The 10,171-nt window shown below is 43.0% G+C and overlaps 1 non-coding gene across 1 annotated transcript; it reads left to right on the top strand.

The window, feature by feature from the left end:
- The first annotated feature begins 1,405 nt into the window (after nucleotides 1-1,405).
- Nucleotides 1,406-1,490, top strand: TRNAR-UCU (transfer RNA arginine (anticodon UCU)). Its single transcript is given in 2 exon segments — nucleotides 1,406-1,442; nucleotides 1,455-1,490. It is a non-coding gene; the product is annotated as a tRNA-Arg (tRNA).
- Nucleotides 1,491-10,171: the final 8,681 nt, after the last annotated feature.

Below are 10,171 nucleotides of genomic sequence, written 5' to 3'. Positions count from 1 at the left end.
TTCCCTGAAAAATACAAGGGGACATTACAAAAATAATAAGAGACGCAATTAGTTCTGTCTAACTACAGGTAAGACCACCTGTAGACTGAGTAGGTGTATATATATATAAAAATATGAGACAAAGGCTAGGGCTACACGGCGACATTGGTCGCAAACCCAAAGATCATTGCGTGATCACTGAGTCACGCTGACTGCATCACAGTAACGAAAGTAATAGTTGCCGCGTTGCGACCCACATGTTAGGGCGGCCACGACACAACAGTTGCAAGAAATCCAAACTTGATGGATTTTTTTGTGACGGTTGTGTCGTGGTCGTGGCAACCTGCGGGTCGCAACACAGGACACATTATCATTCATTACTGTGATGCAGCTAGCGCGACAATGCAATGCAGGCAGAGCAACTCAGCGGTCTTTAGCCATGCGACCGGTGTTGCGGCCAAAGTCGCCGTTTAGCCCTGGCCTAATTGTTACTATGTCTAATACCCACAGTGCCATGCTTTTTGGCTCAGCTAGACAAGTATGTTCATTCTATGGATTGCGGATGGGAAGAGCAGCTGCCGGGCACCTCTGGAACCACTTATCTTGTAAGGATATAATAGATTTAGACAGGAACAATCCAACTTGTCTGGTCTGCTTTACCTCCACATATAACACTGGTCAAGGATCTGGCAAATCCAACTTTAATGGAAATATGTACTTAATAAACCAGCAGGAATCAATATGATCTGTTCCTTAATAGCCATGACTCAGTGATCACATGTCACAAGACTCATAAATTATATAAGTGATGTCACAATATATTCACAAAATATCAATATCTCTATAATGCCCCCATGGTACGTCCCCACACTGTATTATGCCCCTATAGCTGCCCCCATACACGTGTAATGTATAGAACACTAATAACGTGTCATGTACCTGCACAGCATTACAGCGTTTCTACAGTAGGGCTCACCGCATTATGCGAAATTCTCCAGCTCACCCTCTAGTGGCTTCTGTTAGTAACTGCACCATGGAACGTCTACATGGAACGTCTACTAATTGAGGGAGACATTTTTCCGAAGACCAAACATACGTAAACGAAAACAAAATATCCCCTACATAGAAAAAAAATAGGTGTGTAGTTCTAGCGTCCATAAAGCATTACGCATGCGTGTTGAATCGAAATTTCCGAGCGGAAAACAAGGACGCATGCGCGTTTCCTTGTCTATCCTGTCGGCCTCGCATTGTTGGAATTTTCTCCTCTTCTCCGCGCTCGATATTGTTGTTTCTTGCGGCGGAACGGAGCTTCATTATGAGAATTGCGATTTCTGCGTCATATAAGACAAAATAATACGTTATCAGAATTATACACGTGGGCTTATTATTTCACTAATGTGCGCTATTTCCTTCGAGTCCAACAGGTGGCTCCGTGGCGCAATGGATAGCGCATTGGACTTCTAGTGAATGCAGACATTCAAAGGTTCCGGGTTCGAGTCCCGGCGGAGTCGCATTTTTATTTCGAGGTTTTCATAATTGTATCTTATTCCAGAAATTTTGTATTTGCTTTGACTGGTGATAAGTTAAAATTATTCTACACTTACAATCAGATTGTAATGGACTCAAATAGCAGAATACGGAGAATGATGTGGAGGCGTCTCATATAATATTGAATTATTTATTGATATGTAATGGAAAATATAGATCGTATATTATACATAATAACATTGCCAGACACTTATCAATTTCGTTTTCTGTTGTGATCACATGTAAGCAACGGGGTACGGCGTGAAAATACTTTCCGCATATACAGCGCATGGCCTGCCCGATTAATTTACTAATTTTTACCTCCACTTTTCTTAAAGGATCTGTCACCTCTCCGGACATGCCTGTTTTAGTAAATAATTGTGTTCCTCATGAAATAACAATTGTGGAGCATCTTTTCTTAGAACTCTACATTGTGCCATCCCTCTGTTATTCCTCCTACAAATGTATTAATAAATTGAAAACTGGGTGTTACCAGGTGGGGGTGTCACTACACAGACGGACACTGTCCAATCAGTGCGAACTTAAAACTGTATAGGAACACATCGCCTCGACACAGGTAAGGCCCAGTTGTGATTTATTCATAAATTTCTAGGAGGAATAACAGAGGAATGGCAAAAATCAGAGATCTAAGAAAATATGTTCCAGGTCCATCAAGTTCAGCCTTTCTTATACAGACAGCAGGTGACAGGTCCTCTTTAAAGGGTTATTCTCATCTTATAAAATGATGACTTCAGTTTTCCCTGCACAGCGGCGCTATCGACCACCCGGCTGTGCGGGGAGTGGGGTGGTGCTGCCGATCCTTGCAGTGGCCGTAGCGCTAAATCAACGCTGCGGCCCATTCATTCTCAGGCTCGTGGAGGTCCTAGAGGTTGGACACCACCAATTATAAAGTAACAGCATTCCCTAGCGATATGCCATCACCTTATAATATGAAAATATCCCCTTAAAGAGGCTGTCACCAGATTTTGCAACCCCTATCTGCTATTGCAGCAAATCGGCGCTGCAATGTAGATTACAGTAACGTTTTTATTTTTAAAAAAACGAGCATTTTTGGCCAAGTTATGACCATTTTTGTATTTATGCAAATGAGGCTTGCAAAAGCACAACTGGGCGTGTTGAAAAGTAAAAGTCCAACTGGGCGTGTATTATGTGTGTACATCGGGGAGTTTTTACTTCTTTTACTAGCTGGGCGTTAGGAATGGGAGTGTATGATGCTGACGAATCAGCATCATCCATTTCTCTTCAGAACGCCCAGCTTCTGGCAGTGCAGACACAGCGTGTTCTCGAGAGATCACGCTGTGACGTCACTCACTTCCTGTCCCAGGTCCTGCATCGTGTCGGCCACATCGGCACCAGAGGCTACAGCTGATTCTACAGCAGCATCAGCGTTTGCAGGTAAGTAGCTACATCGACTTACCTGCAAACGCCGATGCTGCTGCAGAATCAAATGTAGCCTCTGGTGCCGATGTGTCCTCGCTCGTCCGACACGATGCAGGACCTGGGGCAGGAAGTGAATGACGTCACAGCGTGATCTCTCGAGAACACGGCTGTGTCTGCACTGCCAGAAGCTGGGCGTTCTGAAGAGAAGTGGATGATACTTCTCGTCAGAACGCCCAGCTAGTAAAATAAGTAAAAACGCCCCGATGTACGCACATAATACACGCCCAGTTGGACTTTTGCAAGCCTCATTTGCATAAATATAAAAATGGTCATAACTTGGCCAAAAATGCTCGTTTTTTAAAAATAAAAATGTTACTATAATCTACATTGCAGCGCCGATCTGCTGCAATAGCAGATAGGGGTTGCAAAATCTGGTGACAGAGCCTCTTTAAGAGAAAACCACCATTGAGAAGCACCAGGTTGTATCCATAGAGCGGAATTTTCCCAACCTGTAGAAAAGTTACAAAAGGCACAATTTGCATTGAAAGATTGAGACTTTTGGCCATTTTACGTTCTCCTTTGCACTTTTAGGAAAATGGGGTATAGCTTAACAAAAGGAGCAGGGCCACAGTCCCCCAAAAAAATTAATTATAATTTATGCCAGAAAGCTGGTGTAAATTATAGCAGAATGTTTTTTTTACACAATAGCATAGGGCTTAAAAACAAATAAAATGTACCGTATACTTTGTTTTATGAACGCAGATGGGGGTGACATGCAAATGTTTGCCATACATAGTTTTTTTTAATGTAAATAAAAGAAAGACCTATTTCTTCTAGCTGCAAACCCTTAATGATAAAAGGGAAGAAAATAAAATTGTTTTTTTGCGTCAAATGTATGCACATCTGGAACACTTTTTCCCACATAAAAAAAAATAAAAAAAAAAATATATATATATATATATATATATATATATATATATACCCTGCGCCAAAAGTGGTATGAAATGAAAGGGGCCCCAGTACTATATTTTCTTAGGCGTATTGGATGGTGAAACCAGCAGATAGTTTCAAGTTTGGGCAATCCGTTTCTCCATCAAAGGATCTGCCTGAGAAGGGTTGTTCTGGGTGGAGAACCCCTTTTTCTCTAGTGAAATATAAAGCAGTGTATTTGTTTGTAGCGGTTTAGATGGCTTTTTTTTTTTCTGGATCATTGGCACATTTTCAAAATGCATGCCCTTAGTGTAACTTTTTTTTTATGCCATTTTTCCCAAAAGCTTCTCTATGAAACGTCAAAAACACCAGAAAAAAAAAAAAACCATGTTAAGGCTGGATTCACACGAGCATGTTCGGTCCGTAAAGGACGGAACGTATTTTGGCTGCAAGTCCCGGACCGAACACACTGCAGGGAGCCGGGCTCCTAGCATCCTAGTTATGTACGGCGCTAGGAGTCCCTGCTTCTCCGTGGAACTACTGTCCCGTACTGAAAACATGATTACAGTATGGGACAGGTGTCCCACAGTGAGGCAGGGACTCCTAGCGTCGTACATAAGTATGAATCCAGCCTAATGCTGAATAAAAAAAGTGGTGTGAAAGAGGCCTAAAGTCATCAGAGATGCAATTGTAAACTGAATTTTAGGCTAGAGCGTGGGGAAACTCAGACGTGATAAACGTTACGTTTTTCACTTCCGAAGGTGCGGGTCACGTTGTCACAGAACCCTATAGATTGAGTCTATGGGGGGGGGGGGGGGGGGGGGGGATTCGTGAAAACAGAACATGTTCTATTTGTCAACGGACCCTTCACACAGTCCGTTTAAACAGCCATGTGAACAGCCCCATTGAATTACATAGGCCGTCACAGACGTGTTTAGCATTCGTGTGAATCAAGCCTAAATCTGGAATATATGGTGTAAATGGCTATACGGACAGTCATTTGAAGCCCTGCCAAAGGAGTACAAAAATGGCAGACCTGGGGGCCTTCATTAGGTCCCCAGGTCTGCCATGACGACCATTGGCAACCCTCGATCGCACATCGGAAGGCCCCCCCCCGATTCAAACTATTTAAATGCTGCAGTCACGATTGACCGCAGCATTGAAGGGGTTAAACGGGCGGAATCAAAGTGATCTTTGATTCTGCCCATTGCAGCGAGGTGTTGGCTGTATTAGGGCTTGTCCACAAGTAAAGGAATTGCTGCAGAAAATTTCTACAGCAATTCCGCAGAAACTAGCATTAATTTCGCTGCGGAAAAACCGCACCATTTCCTGCGTTTTTTTTACTGCAGAAAATGGTGCGGAATTTGCTGCGTTTTTCTCAATGCTGGGAGATGGTGACATCACCTCTGAAAAACGCTGGAATTCTGTCCACTTTCTGCAGCAGGATTGGACATATGCACCGCAGGTGAATTTCTGCAAGGAAATTTTACTTAGCGTGTGGATGAGATTCGTTAAATCTCACCCACTTTGATGCTACTGTATTCTGCTGCGTATTTTCCATCCGCAATTCTGGACAGAAAATACGCAATTCTGCTACGTGTGGACAAGCCCTTACACAGCCATCACCCGCTAAGTATGGAGTGAGCTCAGCCCGTGAGCACGCTCCATACTTCACCTTAACGGCTGTCATGTATGTGACATGTTGTTAAGGGGTTAATATTGTCTGATCGGTGTATAATTTTGGGCGCTTTTCTAGTCCAGAATTTGGTTTCCCCCACCATCACCCAATGATTGACAGTTTATACAGGCAGGTGCGCTCAATGGTCATGGAGTATGACCATTTTCCAGATTCATAGGCCCCAAGTGAGAATGAACTTGGATAAAATAACTATTTATACTAAATTATTTCCCACCAAATCATACATCAATCTGCTCTGCTCCTGCTCTATAACATGCTGCCTGCATGATCGATGTGACAGATCCGCTTTAGGCTGGGTTCACACGACCTATTTTCAGGCATAAACGAGGAGTTTTACACCTCAAATTACGCCTGAAAAGACGGCTCCAATACATCGGCAAACATCTGCCCATTAATTTCAATGGGTTTGCTAATGTACTGTGCCGACGACCTGTCATTTTACGCATCGCTGTCAAAAGACGGAGCGTAAAATAACAGCGCCGTCAAAGAAGTGCAGGACACTTGTTGGGACGTAATTTGAGCAGTTTTTAATTGACTTCAATGTAGAACAGCTCCAAATTACGGCCGTAATTGATGCCCTGCAAAACGCGAGTATGAGCAATTACGTCTGAAATGCAGGAGCTGTTTTCTCCTGAAAACTGCCCCGTAATTTCAGCCGTAATTGTCGTTATCGTGTGCACATACCCTAAGGCAGCATTGTCGCATCTGGCTTCTACAAATGTAAGGAAATATTGGCACTGGGAGGCAGTTTGGTCATATATCCAGTAGATACAAAAGACACATTAAAGACACACAAAAGCATTTTCCAGCATCAATTTATTTCAAGTAACAGGAAAAACATAAAATTGCAGTACTCCGACCAAAATCAAAAGCAGGAGCTAGTGTACAATTCTGCGAGGGGCACACCACCCGTCTTCTAGTGTATATCCCATTCAATGGACCTTATTGAACAACATCCTGCATGCTTCCTTAATGATGCACATCTGTAGCGGTCCGTATTTACGGATGCTCCCATAGGCTTCTATGGGATAGTGCGCACCGTAATTACGGACAAGAATAGGACAGGTTCTATAATTTTCTCAGTACGGACACCCATCAGTAAAAATATTAAAAAGGTGTCCGTGGCCAATGGAAATGAATGGGTCTGTAATTACGGATGAAATATACGGTCGTGCGCATGGGACCTAATTCCATTGAATTACAATTGGGCTAACCTGCATGCAGAACCACTGGCAAATCCGCGACGCGTGGGCCTAGCCGGTATGCAGAACTGGCATAAGCGCTAAAGGATTCTATAGCGCTGGTGGCCATTTTGCATACAAAAGCCATGGAGATGAGCAGGACATTGTCTCCAACTGTCCACGCGGCTCCTGCTAGAAATGGAAAGTTAATTAGAAAAACTGTTATTGTGCATACTCCGGCACTACAATCGTTTCTCTGTGAAAGTGGAGGTCCGCTTTAACTAAAGATTGATTGATAATGGACCAAATCAATAGTACATACAACATTTGAATACTGTAGTCCATTTTATTTAGAAGTTGCAAGTTAACGTGTGTTCAAGAAGTGACATGCTGACATGTTCCAAATACCAATATATGCAATCTCACTCGCTGCTTCTGGAGGTGGTAGAACAGGACTGCCCCCACGATTTACATTTCTGGATCACTACATATGGACAGGATTAGTAGCATTAGGGTATGTTCACACGGCCTATTTACGGACGTAATTCGGGCGTTTTTGCCCCGAATTACGTCTGAAAATAGCGCCTCAATAGCGCTGACAAACATCTGCCCATTGAAAGCAATGGGCAGACGTTTGTCTGTTCACACGAGGCGTATATTTACGCGCCGCTGTCAAATGACGGCGCGTAAATAGACGCCCGCGTAGAAGAAGTGACCTGTCACTTCTTTGGCCGTAATTGGAGCCGCTATTCATTGACTCCAATGAATAGCAGCGCTAATTACGGCCGTAATTGACGTGGCGTTCAAGCGCCTGCACATGCCGGTACGGCTGAAATTACGGGGATGTTTTCAGGCTGAAACATCCCCGTAATTTCAGCCGTTACGGACCCCCGCCGTGTGAACATACCCTTAGGCATTACTTGCTTGAAAACCACATATTCTGGCATGCTGCTGATCAAGCACCATCAACCAGGTCATTGCACAGAGCGGAGCATGCACGGTGGGGGTGCTCTGCTCACAAGCCAGGCAGCATGAATGACGTGTTAAGGCAAGGACGAAACATAGGCCATACATGCAACGGTTTATTGTTGAAAATTGTATTGGTAAATTTTATCCTGTGGATATGCCATAAGTGTCCAAGATGGGAAAACCCCCTTTAACCCCATTGTTACCATTATTTGAGGGAATTGATAGGGTCACCTATAAATGTAACGCACATGGCGTTATGAATTTTAGTACCTGCATGTGCCTCACAATAAAAGTTAATAATGTTCCTCACACACTAACTCAATGTTGCCCATTATGACCGAGTTACTTGATGGGATCGCTTACTACAAGGATTATAGTAAGTGATCCCATCAAGTACCGCTCTTAATGGGCAACATTGGGTTAGTGTGTGAGGTACATGACGGGGTTAATTACTATTAATGTGAGGCACGTGGAAGTTTTAAAATGGACAACACAACGTGCCTCACATTCTACTTTAATGTCGGCGAAGTATCGTGTTGGTATTGAGAATTATGATACTACACGAAGTATCGGTATGAAAGTTCAAATTCTGGTATCAGGACAACCCTACTAGAAACTATGGAGATCAGCCAGTAGAGATGATATGGATCTGAAATGAGCGCTACGGCACGTTCAGTAGGATGTCACTCAAGAGCACACAAACCTCTACTAAAACCAAGTAGAACAATGCTCTATACTTAAATTCTGTAGCTTTTACTATGGAAAAGCAACAGGTACTAGTCACAAACCTAAATGGAAGCAATGTAATAACTTCAAGCTTCAAAAGTGAACTTTAAACTTTATTCTGAACCAAAATGTACGTTATATACAAACATATGGTTAGTGGAACATTACCTTTATCTTTGGGGCTGTTGAGCTCTTGCACCATACACAACACACGGCCCATCGAGTAAAAGGATTGAATATTCTTAACCCCGTTACATTATTAACAAGATCATTCAACCTTTAAACTTTATCAGATAAAACACTAGCAGAATTTTTTTCAAGTCGTCTGGATACTGCAGTCCCATAGACGGCAGCCCAGCAATACAGCCATATATACAATATGTTCCGGTCTGTATCAGCCTAGTATCATGTGTAACGAACCTCCAATATGTCTAACATTTCCAAGAAGTCTCAAATTCGGGTTCTACTCTTGCCTGCAACAGCCACACATGTTCTTCAAGCCCGCTTTGTCTGGAAGATTATAGCAGCTTATTATTTTCTTTCCTTCACTTTGTGCCAAAACCACATTTAATAAAAGATTTAAAACTTAAGTGCATTCATATGGAATATTGCCGGCCACATCCAGATACTTCCCATTGCCCTGGATTACAACTATACATTTCTTTTGTAGCTGGTTTAGTTTGCACATGTTGGTCAGTAAGTGTAGTTTGTATTATAGTGTTCAGTATAGGAGTATTATTAATGTGTAGAACAGATAGGCCAAAATAAGTCACGCCGACTCTTACACGATCTAACTGGTCCTCTAATGTACACAACGGACAGTGGTTTTAAAGGTAAATGGTCATGTAAATAGGAGTCGTCCATACATATGGTCTGCTTTTGAGAAATACAGCCAGTTATTCAGTTACATATTGAAGAATGCAGAAACCACCAAGAAATATTTTACGGCTTACAATAACCAACATTAACATATGCCCACTGCATAAGGTGATCACCAACGTGTACAAGTATGAGAATGGTTTATCTGGGTCCTCTAGTCCAAAGCGCCTTCTAGATAAGGTTGGGCAAACATGTAGATAGGGCTTATAGTTTTAATTCTAGCTTAAAGAGGCTCTGTCACCAGATTTTGCAACCCCTATCTGCTATTGCAGCAGATCGGCGCTGCAATGTAGATTACAGTAACGTTTTTATTTTTAAAAAATGAGCATTTTTGGCCAAGTTATGACCATTTTTGTAGTTATGCAAATGAGGCTTGCAAAAGTCCAAGTGGGTGTGTTTAAAAGTAAAAGTCCAAGTGGGCGTGTATTATGTGCGTACATCGGGGCGTTTTTAATACTTTTACTAGCTGGGCGCTCTGAAGAGAAGTAACATCCTCTTCTCTTCAGAACGCCCAGCTTCTGGCAGTGCAGACACAGCCGTGTTCTCCAGAGATCACGCTGTGTCGTCACTCACAGGTCCTGCATCGTGTCAGACGAGCGAGGACACCGGCACCAGAGGCTTCAGTTGATTCTGCAGCAGCATCGGCGTTTGCAGGTAAGTCGATGTAGCTACTTACCTGCAAACGCTGATGCTGCTGCAGAATCATCTGTAGCCTCTGGTGCCAATGTGTCCTCGCTCGTCCGACACGATGCAGGACCTGTGAGTGACGTCACAGCGTGATCTCTCGAGAACACGCTGTGTCTGCACTGCCAGAAGCTGGGCGTTCTGAAGAGAAGTGGATGATACTTCTCATCAGAACGGCCAGCTAGTAAAAGTAGTA

This window comes from Rhinoderma darwinii, chromosome 7 (genome assembly GCF_050947455.1).
Source record: "Rhinoderma darwinii isolate aRhiDar2 chromosome 7, aRhiDar2.hap1, whole genome shotgun sequence".
Classification (NCBI taxonomy): domain Eukaryota; kingdom Metazoa; phylum Chordata; class Amphibia; order Anura; family Rhinodermatidae; genus Rhinoderma; species Rhinoderma darwinii.
This window is presented reverse-complemented; position numbering and strand designations above follow the sequence as displayed.